The sequence below is a fragment of the Podarcis melisellensis genome (assembly GCF_964234715.1).
Source record: "Podarcis melisellensis genome assembly, chromosome: 7".
Taxonomy (NCBI): Eukaryota; Metazoa; Chordata; class Lepidosauria; order Squamata; family Lacertidae; genus Podarcis; species Podarcis melisellensis.
The window spans coordinates 47,719,685-47,735,291 of NC_138539.1; the positions used below are offsets into that span (position 1 = coordinate 47,719,685).

General features: G+C 39.5%; 1 protein-coding gene across 11 annotated transcripts in view; it reads left to right on the forward strand.

Moving 5' to 3' along the window:
• Positions 1-15,607, forward strand: part of PTPRM (protein tyrosine phosphatase receptor type M) — a 401,111-nt gene that overhangs the window by 95,669 nt on the left and 289,835 nt on the right. The gene's annotated exons all lie outside the window — the stretch shown is intronic.

Sequence of the window (15,607 nt, forward strand, 5' to 3'; positions counted from 1 at the left end):
AAAAATACGGTGATGTGATTTTTAAAAATTAAGACTAATGAGAACAATTTAATAGTAACCAAGAAAGAAACACGTGCCTATATCTTCAGAGATAGGAGAATTGAATACATAATAAGGAAAGTTCTCAACTACATCTTCCTCCCAGTAGCAGAGGTTGAAAGTTAATGCCATGAAGAAGGTGACACGTGTTGCATGCTAAGTATTACATATACTTTTTTCATGGGAAAATGAGAAAATTCATTTAACTTTAATTATGATACACCCTGAGGCCATCATATAATTAGGTATTTTTTTAAAAAAATCTCAAACTCTGTTCTTGAATTATTTTGTTGTTGTCCTGCCTCCACATTAATATTCCAAAAATAAAGCAATGTTCGTGTATAATTTGATTTTGTGATCTTACTGTGGTTTAGCATTAATGTACAAGAGCTGCAGGCCCATGTGCCTACCCCCTTCGTCTTTTCCAACATTTCCTCAAGGAGGAGATTGCAAGCTTTTACTTCAGGCCCCCCATTGCAGTTGTATTCTGCAACATATTCTTTACACAATACCCCCCCTCCCTGAACATATGTGGTATTAAGGGTTGCAGGATTTCAGCAGGAAGTTACAGGATATGGCCTGAGAGGAAATAAAGCTGTAAGACCTCCACAAAATCTTTTCAGGTACAAATAATATTGATGACCCTGACAATGTCATAAGCACTAATAATCATAAATGTACAATAAAAAGAAAAGTGTAAAGCGAGAAAACATTTTGCTGGATGGATCATGCCAATATTTTTAAGATTGATGTGCAAAATTAAAAATGTATAAATATATGACCTCTAAATGTGAAAAATAATAATTATAAAAATTAAGTTTATTTGGCTGTGTTCAAACCAAGAGGAAGAACAAGCAAGTTGTAAGGTTGCTTTCATGGAAAAAATGGGGAAATGACATTGTGTGATAGAGACAAGGCTCAACACCTGCTTTGCCTCTGTCTTCACCCAAAATGATAGCGATGAGATTTATAACATGCTTATTCACTTGCACAATTGTAAATGATGTGAGATATGCATATTTTGTCAATGTATATCAGCAACCAGTACACAGTATACATATACCGTGCAAACTATACCTTTCTGTTTATTGGCTACTGCTGGGACATTATTTATTATTACTTTATTTATTAAACTTCAATACCACCCTCCATTTGAAGATCAAAGTGCAGTTTACAATATAAAAATGCACAACATAATAACCAACAAAAATAATAAACTGCCACCAAGTATTTTATTTTATTACATGACAACATTTGCTTTCACATATCATGAAGCTGAGGTTTTATAAACTGAAGGGGTTTATTGGGAGTAATACATAAGTTTTGTAATCATGGGGCAAAAAGGTTACCGGAGAAGCCGGTGATTGCTTCATTTACTGTGAATTTTCTCAGAGCAACTGTAGCAAGTGTTCTTGATATTGTAGTGTATGAATGCTGAAATTTTGATGTTATAAAAATGGCCCAAGGGAAATGTTTATGATGCTGAAGTACAATAACAATGAATGGAAGTAGCTTCTCTTTTTTTCTGTAGCTTTCTTTTTTTTTTAATAATAAAAAAATGAAGCAAGCTAAGGCTTTTAAGTAATCTACGGGCAGCATACCGTCAATTTTAGTACTGAAGTTTGCAACCTCACTTGAATTGCTATTAAAATTAATGGAAATAATTTTAGGGAGATGGATGCTATGAAAAAGCAGGCAGTGAGCATTTTAATGCTTGTTACTGACAGTGCTGTGTATTGACTGGGCAGGAACTAGCAGCCCAACTGCTGAGTGATAAAATGAATGGACACAACAACTGTCTGGGATTTAAATGGCCACAGCTATATTGATTTCAGATGTAGGAAGCTTTTGCATAAGCACTGGGTGTGTATCCCTCTCAGCTCCCCTCCTGGGGGAACTGAGGCATGACAGGGTCTATCCAGGTATGGATCCGCTGCAAATCGCAGGTTTATGTGGAAGACCCTCAAATGCTGAGGGAAGCTCTATGGCCTACTAGCCATACACAGTTGGTTCTTTGTATAGAGACTTCCCTCCAGACCCCTTTTATGGGGTACCCTGTTAATGCCGTCGCAGGGAATGGGGTGGGTGGGTGGGTCAGCACTTCAACACACCCCAATTAGATGAAAGACTATAGGATTCTGCCCAAGGGCTAAACCACCAAAGCTGTGACTAGCGCTATGGGGAAGATGAAACCTGCAGAGCAGGAAAATTTCCTTCCTGGCCCTGAATATGGCAACTGTCAAAAGACCACAGCAAAGCCCAGCTAGCTGAAAAGAAATGGTTAGAGCAGTAATCAACTATTGATGAAGGGGGGGTGACGCTCCCAGCCAACTGAACGCTGTGCTGAGGGCTTGGCTGCGCTAAGTCGATGGCTGTCCCCTGCCCCCTCTCCAGGGCCACCGTGGATTGGCTCACTTGAAGGACAGGTTTGGTGGGAACCTGTGAGCCTCTGCGGCGGCCGGAGGGGACAGGGAAACATTCTAAAATGGCTCTGCGTGAGGAGGTGCCACATCGTGCTGCAAGCGCAGCTCACTGGCAAGATGGTAAGTGGCCATTGTAGGGACTTCAGTGGCATAGAATTATTCAGTGCACTCTGTGTTACTTCCTAACATTATCTTCTCATACTTTATTTTGGGTTGCACCTCTACAGTTTACTTGTTGAATTACTAATTGATTTATTTTTAGTGATTTAGTGGGAAGCTGGGTGAGAATGAGTAAGCTAACGCAGTCCCAAGTATATCACAGCTATATGCCTTGTTATGTCCCTGGAATCCTGCATTGAAATATTGGAGCATGCCATAAGCAGTTTGGAATAGTGCTTTTCAACTTCAGCTATAGTAATGCTAGTTCCACACAGTATAATTACTATGTCATCTTAGAATAACTTGCCCGTTTTGATGCTGTAGAATCTGACAGACATAATTTTGAGGCACATAATTTTAATTCACAGGTATTTATAATGGTACACAGTGTGCTCTCATTTTCTGAATGTAAATGCTCCTTTTGGAAGGGAAGTATGTGAAACAAGAGGAATTTATTTTGAATGGCGTTGTTAAAGGGACCGATTCAGAGCCAACTGTGCATATCAGATGTTGTTACTTTAGATCAGGTTTTTTTTTAATTGTACCCAGAAGAGTCTACTTTGTGAGCAAAAGCAAAATGTTTTACAATTAGGCCTATTAGGCCTACTTAAGCATATGAGACTTTGTAACAAAGTATTGGGCTATATATATTTGAAAGAAAATGTTATAAATAACAGGGCATACATGTTACATTTTTAAAAAACAATTCAGAAATCCTAAACTGAAGCACAAAACTGCTACATATTTTGGTTTTTAAAAATCTACTTTTGTGCTATATTAATCATTGCATTTCAGTAGATGTTTGTGAGGTTTTATACCTTGCTTTTTGAAAACCTTTTAAAAAAAATGTTTGTGCCTTTTTGAACTGCCTGATCAACACTTAGAATGCTAAATGTCACTCATGGAATTGCATTGGCTATCCTGAGAATTCCAGTGCAGGGTTCTTGTGAACTGAAAAAGAGACACATTTATTTATTTATTTATTATTATTATTATTATTATTATTTAATTAAGGAGCTTCAAAATACCTTTAAATAAAAATAAATAATGTGGTTTGTACAGTTGCAGTGGCCTGTAAATATGGACAAGTCTCCCTGATACCCCTTCAAGAAAAAAATCATATTCAAGTTCTAGACCTCTCTATACACTTCACAAAATAAAAGTGCAGCAGATAACCCATATTCTCTCCAGTAAAGAAAAGAAAATTAATTGGTCATACACTCATTCCATGTTTAATACCAGCAACTACATCTAAAATTCATTTTAGAAATGCAATTAAGAATGACCTTTAAAAAGTCTCAATTCTTCATACCAAAGCAGGTATGAATAGCAAGAAGGAAGGGGAAAGAGTAATTTCAAAGATCACTTTCTTCATTCCACCACTCAGCTCATTACTGAATGTAGCTCCTTTGGTTTATAGCCTGCAGCTCGCTAATCTGCTTGCTTGCATACAAGGGCCCCCTGGCCTTGTGCCATAATGAAAAACAGATGCTATGTCCAGACTCATCTGCCGAGGGTACTTCCATGCATGGACCTATTTTGCCCTAGAAGAGCTGTGGATGGTGGAATTTGGGCAGTGAAGAAGGGCAATAGCTAAAAGTAGTTGGCACTCACGAGTGGTTCAAGGGTGAATGCTTCTTGTTTTATTTGATTTACACCCACTGTCAGTCTTCTGCATTCTGTGATACTGGTCTATAAAAGGGTCCCATTTATCTTGCTAGTAGGGATGCCTGAGGAATCCATTGAGTTCAAATTCTGGAGTGAAACATCCAAATTAATGTGCGGAACCCTCCCTTATCAAAATTCCTCATCACACATAGGTTTTGAAGCATATTCACCTGGATATTTTTAGAGGTCTCCTTCAAATGCATTCAGTCAGTGTAGTGCATGCAGATGCTGGCATGCACGGAGGGTGGAGCCATTGTGTGCTTCCCTACACCACCTTGCTTGTGGCTGAGCTTGCTGGCCTTAAGCATTTGGCTGTCAAGACTTCAGGCTTTCCTGGGTTGCCTACCTCTTTCACCCTGTCAACCACAGGCCTAACTGACAGACTCACACTGTCTTCCTGACTTCTGGTTCTTTAGTTCATTTCCCCTCATCCTCTGAAGCTGAAGAGAAAACAACAGAGAATAAAGAAATCCAGGACTCTCTCTTTCCTGTCATTGGTTAACAGAGGTACCATCAGTCATGAAACAAAAGACAAAGATGCCCATAGAAAACAATAGATAAATCCAGGATTTCTTCTGTAGTGTGTGAGCTACTCTTGTTTCTTATATCTGTAGGCTCAGCTGTGAACAACATTCCATAGGATCTGGAAGCTCATGGTTCTCCTACATACTTTTTCATACCCAGGACTTTCCTGAATATGTAGGATCCACTACTTTCTTTTAGACAACTCCATTTCTCTTTCAAACTGGGCAGCATTCAAGATTACTATGACAGGGGATGATGATGACACATGTTTATAGGGAGACTTCTTTTTAATTCAGCAGAATCAGTGATGATGAAATCTATAGACCAACTGCATGCTGAAGTGTTTGGAGCCAGCACTGCTGCAAATTTGCTGAGATAGTTGCTCTATATTCACATGCCAGTTGCTCCTCACATCATCAAGGGACTGACTCTGTAATGTTTTGGCCTTCCCCTTATTTATCATCATTGCTGACTGTCACATTGTTCTGGGAGAGATAGATTATGAACAACTGTGGATGGGATACTTTTAATTAAAGTAAGGGGGGAACTTCATTGAAATTCTGTAATGTACATAAGTCATCTGTCATAATTTAACAAATGAAAAAGACTAAGAGAAGGTACCATCAATCAAGACTATTTAACTACACTCTAGAGTGAATTAAATTGTATTTAAGAACTTTTATCAGAATAGCAATAAAGACTAGTACAAAGCACGCCATGTTTTGTTAATCTGCTTCCTGATTTCTGCCTAGTCATCATTTTTTTGGTCAGAACAGAGTATATAAAAGTTGAGGATGTCTTATTTTTTTGGTGGAGAGGGAGTGTTTGCTCAGTTTAATGAAACATTATGTATACAAAAAAAGTTTTGCCTTGGACTAGGAAGAACATTTTTTTTATGTTTAGCCCTCTCCCCTTTAATGTCAAGGAAAGCAGCTTTAATATTTGTTTTAAAAAATGCTTCAGTCACATAACTCTTACTTTCCACTTTGGAATTTTGAGCCCAGTCTTTAGGCAGGTGGTATCAAACAAAGAGCTAATGGGAATTGCTTTAAGGCTCATTTTCATCAGGCTTCTTATCTACAAAGTGGCAAAGACGTTCGCTGCTGGTCTTGTCCAAGTGGACACAGCGGTTGCACTTTGTTCTGTTAACTGGAATCAGGGGTAGGCCATCACATTTTGTTGCCTGAGGCTAAACAAGAAGGTGCTGTTCATGCTCCCTATGGCGAAGTCTTGCTTGCTGGGGTCGTGCAGCAGTGGCTTCCAGTGATATCTTGCGAGAGTTTTGCAAGATCTCACAAGATCTTGCCAGAAGCCACTGCCATGCAACTCTGGTAAGCAAGGCTTTGGGGTGGGGGGGCAGTGGTGGCAGCAGGGAAGGGTGCTCACAGGGGCGCCGCCCTGTGGGATTCTGCCACCAGAAGTGGCTGCTTCAGTCTGCCTCATGGGCAGGGGTACTTGATATAAACTATGTCAGAGGTGTACAAACTACCATCGCCATCGATCCCCGGCATTGAATGTGTTGGCCTAGTGTGAGGCTCCGAGGAGAGCTTGGCTGTCTGGCTGGTGTACCGGCCACCTAGCGCACCAGCAGCCACCCTGTCAGGCCTATTGGAGGCGGTGGCTGGCTGGGCCTTGGAGTTCCCTAACCTATTGGTATTGGGAGACTTCAACATCCATGCTGATGCCACTCCCTCCTCACAGGCTCTGGACCTGGTGTCTTCCATGGCGACACTAGGGCTCTCCCAGTTTGTTTCGGGCCCCATACATCAAGCAGGCCACACGCTGGATTTGATCTTTGGCGTAGGTATAGATGTGATCATGTCTCCTTCGATGAAGGTACCATGGTCTGATCACTACGCTCTGAAAGCCAGGATTGACTTTCCACCCCCACCCTGCTTAGGTGGCGAGCCGATTTGGGCTTGCCCACAGAGGCTGATGGACCCTGATAGATTCCACCAAGCCTTGGGGGACCTTGCTCCCCCTGGCGACTCATTGCCATGCTCCCTTGCCATGCTCATCAGTCTTGATCCTGCTTGTTGCCCTATTGATGATATTTTAAAACGTGCATATTAAATGCTTACATACACATTTTGCCTTCAGCATTTCATTTCTTAAAGCTCCATATGTTAAGGGTGCAGAAATAATTCACCTTTACATAAATCAGCTCTTTAATTTTTCTCAGGAAGGAAAAAAAAAAGATGTGAAGCACAAAGTAAAATTGTTTCTGATTATCAGAGATGATGCTTAGAAATGAACTACAGAAAACAAACTACAGTGGACCCTCCAGATACAAACTTAATTTGTTCCAGGGGTCCGTTCGCACCCTGAAAATAACGTAAATAGAGGCGTGCTTCTGCCCATGCGCAAGCGATGAAACCCGTAAGTATACCCTACCGTTTTCTGTGGCCATAACCCAAAGATTCTGTATCCAGAGGGATACGTAAGTAGAAGTACAACTGTACATTTTAAAACAGAGATTTGGACATTTGAGTTTGACATGGCTACCAGCTAGATGAGATGACACTTTTGGATGCAAAGAATCATGTGATAAAGTGGCTACTGGGAGTTTTGGGTGATTTCAGTTATGTTGATCAGTCTGGTGTGCAGCAGAAGCACAGATTTCTGAAGGTTTTTCTGCTACAGACAAAGTACTCTACCAACAGCTGTTACAAAAAGGATATAAGTTGAATAATGAATTCTATTGTTAGCACTGGGTCATACATGAGCAGATTGGAATCAAACTATGGTAGCCTTGAGCGGTGGAAGGAAGTTGACTTTTATGCTTAGAAACAGAAACTTTTCAAGCAAAAAAAAATGAGAAAACAAACGCTTAAAATTGCTTTCAGCAAAATGGGTAAAGAAAGTATAGGAGTAAATATATGTAGTCAACACACCATTGATTTTATTTCATTCAGTATATGAATTTCTTCCCCAAATTGAGGGGTTTTTTTTGGCAGAGGTTAGGAGAGATCATAACAGAAAATATATGTAATATGTGTCTTATTACCCAAGTGCGTATAGCACTTCACAAAATAGACATAGTAGCTACCAGTAAAAATACACAAGGATTAAGATAACATTCTGCAAATTAGGAATACTTACTGTATCCCTGTACTGTAGATTCAACCATCACCATTGCAATGTGTTTTCTGTATTAGCTTGGTGAATTGCTCCCTATGACAGCAATCCTGTGTTTGGTTAATCTGTGTGAATTCTAACTGAATCACTTTGACAACCATTTAAAGCTATGATAGTAGAACACAGAACTTGATCCTGGAGGCCAAAGTAACCACTGGTTAAAGGTGCATTACTAAAAATACTGGTGCTGGTGTAAGAAATGGTTTAAGAAATGGTTGGTAATTATTGCAGAAATGTTTCTTTTTGTCTAACTGCAATCCTTTCAGGCCAAGAAAACTTAATACTGCTTTTGTTCTTTACTTAATACAAGGAAAGTGTTTTAAATACACAGGATTTCTACTGCTGCTTTAAATGCTATTATTTAAGAGCATGCACTTGCAGCTGCAAAACTCATCAAGTAAATTGAAAGGATTACCCATGAAATCAGCTTCAAACTTTTTATTTTTATTTTCTCACAACCAATATGAAGGTAATGCACTTGGAATTATAATGATATTGAGATTGACTGTTTAAATCCTTTCTAAAGTTCAAAGCATAAAGCAGACTGCATGCACTTCCAAGCCACAGTGGGGCTTCTAAGCAGGAGCTTGTGATAAAAAAAAGAGAGTGAAATCAGGTTTGACTAAAATCGTCCACCATTCCCATATGGCTTAAACAGGAAGTTTTCAGGCTCAAAAAGACAACGGTTTGGGGAAGTAGCAGACCTCATTTTCAAATTGTCTGAGATTGCTTTGCGGATCTTGTCTTCTGGGGAACATGAAGACAAGATGCTCATTAAAAATGAGCTGCACCAGGGAGCTCGACTGAGCTTCAAGTACACTTAATAGTTTTTTGCTTGAGGAGTATAAAGGGAGACGATACCTCTTTCAAAAGCTGAAGTGCAGATGAAGAGAAATACAGCTGGATTCCTTATGGAAAGGTGTAGATTACAGGATGCAATACCTTGATTTGTTTTGTTTATATGGGATGTGGAGTGAGGAATGCTCAATTCTTTCTGCCTTCTGATTGCAGCCTCTGGGAGCTCACGGCCAGGACTTGTAAACAGGAACATTAGCGAGGGCATTTTGAGGGGGCATCCCAGAGTGCTGTCTCATGGTGTGTGTAGGACCAAGAGATATGGGTGGCAAGGGAGCTGTTGCAGTGATTTGCAGTACCTGTGCCATGTTTGTCTTACTGCCTGAGAACACGCAAAACTACAACTGCAGCAAGTGCAAGTTGGTTGCCTTTCTGGCAGTGAAAGTACAGCAACTTGAGTTCCACCTATCCACACTTTGAGCTACTGGGCAAGATGAGGATTTTTTCAACATAACAGAGTGGACTGTCCTGGAACAGGGATGAAGGTGGTGTGCTCCTAGAGTGGAGGATTGCCCATTGCAGGAGACGAACTGCTGGAGGAATGTGATGCACAGGAACCATGCTGTGTTACTGGATTCCATGCCCTCATATTGGGTACCAATTCTGGGCCAGAAGAGCAAGGACAGCAGTTGCAGATCTCATAATACAACAAGGTGACTCTGGAAGGTATGGTGTACAGAACGATTCCTGCCGCTCCAGAGGGAGAAGAGATGTGTGGTGATGGTAGGGACAGAGTCAGCAATGTGCGAAAGTAAGAAGATTTCCTGGGAAGTGTGCTGACTTCCAGGTGCAACAATTCAAGATGTGGCAAAGAATTTGTGAAGTCTTATAAAGCTCACTGACCACAATACCTTCCTTATAGATAGAAATGATACCGCTAAACACAGCTTTCAACATATAGCAAGGGACTATGAGACTGTGCAGGAAGCTGAACGGCCTTGGGGCACAGGTGGTTTTTAATCACTCCATGTTGAAGGTTGTGTCCCATAAGAAGGGGGGGGGGAGAGAAAGGAAATAAATCACTTGCTGTGCAGGTGATGTTGTCAGGAAATATTTGGCTTCTTGGACTAGTCTCCACTTCCTTGAGGAAGGGCTTTTGGCAAGAGATGGCAAGAATGTGTTTGCTAAGAGTCACATGAATCTGATCAGGAGACCTTTAAACTATATATTGAGGTGGAAAGAGACAATATTACAGATGACAGAGAGCACCTGGTATTCTGGATACTAGCTTCAATGATGCACAGGAGACTGAGGTGGTGCTCCAAAAACCTGCTAAAGGGTGGGAAAAGTACAAAAAGGAAGCAGCTGGAGGGAATGACTTGTGGTTTCATTTGTCTCTATACTATATGCAGAGTATGAGGAACAAGCAAGAAGAATATGAGCTCTTAATACAGGATGGCAAATATGATCTAATAGGCATTACTGAAACATGGTGGGATGAGACTCATGACTGGAATGTAGCAATTGAGGGTGTAACCTGTTCAAACGGAATAGACCAAATAGGAAGGGAGGAGTAGTAGCATTATTTGTAAAGGATGTGCACACTTGTGAAGAGATCCATGAGCTGGAAAATAAAAGACAGATCGAGTGTATATGGGTAAAGATTGTAGGCAAGGGAAACAACAGCGACCTTACTGTGGGTGGTCTATAGCCCTCCAGGCCGGACTCAAGACTTGGATGATGCCTTCTTAGAGCAGATTAAAGATTCCAAAAGGAAAGATTTAGTAATCACAGGAGACTTCAACTACCTTGATATCTGTTGGAACTAAAACTCTGCCATGAATGTAAGGGCCAACAAATTCACCAATTTTTTCACTGACATTTTCATCTCTCAGAAGATGGATGAAGAAACAAGGGGGTCCTCACCAACAGGGAGGAACTGATTGACAAAGGGGAAATACTGGAAACCTTGAGAGGAAACAATCATGTCTTCTTGGGTTTCATTATACACAGACAAGGGAAAGCATGCAATCGGACCCACACTCTGGACTTGAATGCTGATTTCAAAAAGCTGGAGGAACTGCTAGGAGAGAGCCATGGTCAGAAATACTCAAAAAGACAAAGTCTTCCATGATATTCTTGCTGACAAGCTGGTAAAATGAGGGCTAGACTCAGGTGGATTTGTAGCTGGTTGACCAACAGAACCCAAAGAGAACTCACTAATAGTTCTTTAACATACTGGGGAAAGGGGACAAGTGAGATGCCACAGGGTTCTGTCGGGCCTGTATAAATTACTTGGATGAAGGTATTGAGGGTCTAGAAGTCAGGCTTATGAGGAACAATTGAGGTAGTAGGGTAGAGATATGATAGCCATTTTAAATATCTAAAGGTCTGTCACATGGAAGATGGGGCAAGCTTTAAACTACCCTTATGCTATGGAGGGTGGAACCTGAACCAATGCCTTCAAGTTACAAGAAAGGAGATTCTGACTAAATTTCAGGAAAAACTTCCTGATGTTAAGAGCTTTTCGACAATGGAATGAACTTCCTTGGGAGGTGGTGGACTCTTATTCCTTGGAGGTTTTAAAGTAGAGGTTGGATGAGTATCTATTATGGATAGTTGAGATTCCTATACAGCGGTATCTCTGGTTATGAATGCTTCAGGTTACAAGCTCCGCTAACCCAGAAGTAGCTGCTCCTGGTTGCAAACTTTGCCCCGGGATGCGAACGGAAATTGCATGCCAGAGGCGCACGCAGCAGGAAACGCCATTAGCGAAAGCACGCCTCAGGATAAGAACGGTTTCAGCTTAAGAATGGATCTCCAGAACGAATTAAGTTCGTAACCAGAGGTACCACTGTATTGCAGGGAGTTAGCCTAGATGAACCTCATGGTCCCTTCCAACTCTACATATCTATCATTGTGTGATTCTCTAACGATTTTATACTGAATATGAAATATAGCTTCATATTGATAGCTTGAAAAGTTTTAAGTACTTGCTGCTTTTAAATGTTAGAATTCAGGGGGGAATATATGAATGAGGCAAAATCATCCTTATAAGTTGGTCCACAGATATTCATGCAACCTAAAAATATAGGAGAATTTTGTAGACTTAGCTTTTTGGACCTGCAAAATAAGTAAAATTTAAATTTTCGCTTTAAATATCTTAAGACAGATAATGATAGTAAATCCCAATTTATAGAATAGCTAGGGAATATGAGATAATGAACTCTTTTAATAGATGACTCTTTTAAAAATTTCTTTATATCATCTTTTGGGAGCTGCTTGCATTAACTGGTAATTTTACTCAGTTTTGTAATGAATAGTTAAACATGGATATTTTAACCTACAATGCTCAGATGGAAACTATTTTAATAGCTTTATATTCCCTAGCAAACATAGGGATTGGGAATAATACATTGCTTATTGCAAATATATGTATCTCATCTAAGTCCTGTTCAAGGATGTGAAATCATGCTTTTTCAATAAAGCTAGGGGAAAGATTAAGACAATCAGGCAGTATGAATGTATAATAATTCACATGCATATTGCTCAGTTTGGCTAAGTTTGGCTATAATAGTTTAGCATGAGAAAAGAGTTCTGTGCGCCTTGGCTCACATGCTCATGCACCCTATGTCAATGGAATGGTATTCGTTTTATTTATCTAAATAAACCTTACATAAGGGTCTCAGAGGGGTCTGTGTTACAACACCTGATAATGGCTTTAGTATAAGTATAAAGAATTGTTTGTGTGTGTTTTATTATGTATGTTTAGTGTGGTGGTGTCTGTTGGTGTGTATGTGTGTGGGGAGACTACTCCAATGCCTTGGCTTTGATGTAATAATGTATACTGTTTTGGCAGCAGTCCAGATTTTTTGTAATTTGGGGCAATTCCAAAGCATATGTTAGATCATTCTGTCATCTATGTATTAGATCCGAATCTTGCAAATGATAGAGTTTACTTTAAAGTTTTCCAGCTGGTGTTTTAGAGGTGTAGCTCAACTTCTTAATTGAAGCATGTACCTGAGCTTATTAATATTTTACATAGCTTTCATTCTTTTGGACGGAAAAAAAATTGGCTCCACATAGACTGCTTTGATATTCATTTCCTTTATAGTAATGCAGTTTCCTCTCTATTTCTACTTTGGGTGTCAAATCTGGCAGAAGTGTGAGGCTTTGATCACAGTTCCTTTCTTTTACAAACTGAAACCATTCAATATGAGTATGTTCTTTGTCTGCATGTATTCTTGATGCGCTCTGTTATGTTCTGATTTTATTATGCTCAATTATGCCTTTATTTTGTTTTTGTTTTCTGTGTTTTATATATAATGGTATGTTGTTTGGAGATTAGTTTGTTTGACATGGATGTGACACTTAAAATCCTTCAATGGTACTAGTTTGAATGCTGTGCCTCTTCCTCCAATCATAATTGTGAAAAGTTATGTGAAAAATTAAGGATTTTTATGCCTCACTGTAAACTTAATACAGTTATAAGAAACTTTCTTAAATCCCAGCTCTTTCAAACCACTTGAGCCATCATTCAATCAATAAGGGGCATGAATCCATTATATCAGACATGCGCTTAAGATATTGCACTGGCATACTTCAATGTGCTGCTATACTGCTTACATACCTGAATAACATAGGTGTGGCCAGTAGTATTGCTCCTTCCCATATTTTCAGCACCTGGTGAGGATCTGGGGTGATGGTCGTGTAAGAAGACCTGTTCGGTTGACCGTACTCATGTACCCACAAAGAAAATTCATGAGATGAGAAATGGAATGGTGGTTACATTTATTAAAATAGAACAACCTGAATGCCCCCATGTGAGAAACAGTTGGAATAGAGTATTTTCCATTATATCCACATTTACAATCCAACCTATTTCTCAAAATCCTTCCTTAGTCCTACTATCTTTAGATATAGGCTTGGGCTCCACCTTGCACCACAGAGAACTAATAGACTTCTTACTGACTGCAGTACGATTGATGAAAGCTCAACAATGGAAGAACCAGTCTAAAATGCCCCTGAACATGTGGGGAGAAATATCTGGGATACAGCAGTGTCTGAGTGTCTCACTGGACACAGGAGGGTGATTAAAGGCGTAACATCTTTTTAGAAAGGTTGTGTTGCCATCTTTAAAAATGGCATGACACACCTGCTCTCGCTCTCTCAACCTGAGCAATTTTGCACCTGATTTCAGTTGCTTTCCTTGTTTATCAGTGTTCAGTTTTATCACAACCCTTAATTAAATGTAGCATATGGGAGTGGCATAAGGAAGTGGGAGAACCAAAGGGAGGGTGAATAGACTGGTTGCTGCTGTTCTCCAATGCACTATCCTTTGCTTGATTTACTGTTACCCTATCTGAATTATGTAGTCATATATTGTTGTATTATGTTGGGGTATAATGTTTCCTCTTGTAGCTATAACCCCCTTGTATGGAGGCTTCCACAGGACGTAACAGAACTGTGCTCTTGCCCTTCTACACACAGTGTGTGCACATCAAAGCCGGCATAGTTAGCACCAGGTTGTTACAGATAAATAATGAAATAAGTGGTACTTATATTTCCTAGAAATGGCAACCATAGGATTTTTCCAGAGTTCATTCTTGATATATTTTCTGTGGTTTAGCACAAGGGATATAATTTCACTGATCCATCCATTAAAAAATACATATTTTTAGTTTTATGGAACTAGCTTTTCTTTCATATTCTAAAATTCCCAGACACAAAATAATAGCAAACTATAAGCTGTTGAGGAGATTTCCTTGATTTCAAAATTTATCTCATTCTTCCTATCTGAGACAAATTATGTTTTGTTGTCATGGTAAAATATTGAGTAAGAACCATGAGTTCTTTAATGACCTTACTATTACAGTGTGATTTTTAATTGAGGTGGGTACAGTCAAAAGTGTTCAAGAAAGATGCAGTGTCCAGAACTGCTAATTTCCCTTGAAACATTCAAAGAAAATGAACAAGACTCTTCCTTACAACACAATTTATAACTGTGTGAAAATGACCTATCTGTCTTCCACCGGGGCATATGCAATATGTTTGTGAGGTTTATTATAAAGGAAAACAGATGGTGGTATTTAAGTGAAGAGGAAAGTGTTTGGATGAATGTTGAAAAAATTAATGATTAATGTTTGCTTCCCAGATGAGTCGTTTCTTATATCTCACATTAAGAGTATTAATGTGCGAGTATAGTTCAACTAGCCATTCCTGTTCCTTTTCTTAGCTATAGCTCTTAGTAGTATTTTATTCCCATTTCATTATTTTTTAGCATAAAGCAGTATATAGCAGTGAAACTACCAACCTTCTTTGGCCAATTGGCATACTTGCAAACTGGGGAAACTGTTGTGCGTAGCACACACATCACAAACATGCATCCACCACACACACCTCTTGACATGTATGCATACACTATCCACCTCCACCAGGACTTAGGCTTGGGGAAAGTGTTTGTTTTTTTGAAGCCTGACAAGTGGGGGTAGCCTTCCTGAAGAGTGCAGTATACCAGTTAAACCAAACACTAGCATGGTTGGGAAACCTTTTCTGATCACATCAACACTATAATTTGTGAAAATGTTATTCTTATAATTTATTAATTAACACTTGCTGGTATTGTAAACCAGTTATTGTGAACCAAAGAATTTTTGAACCGAAGTTCTAGATTAAATTTATAGAATAACAAGATAGAAACTGGAGACAAAACCAGTTATTGGGAGTTGCATACGGGTAGGGTGACTTTATATGCTAGCAAGTCATTGGATGTTCCATCTACATTTAAGCAGAAAAAGAAAGTGTGATTCATTGTAGAAAATGTGTAAACTAATTTCGCCTCAGGGTTACACAAACCAGTT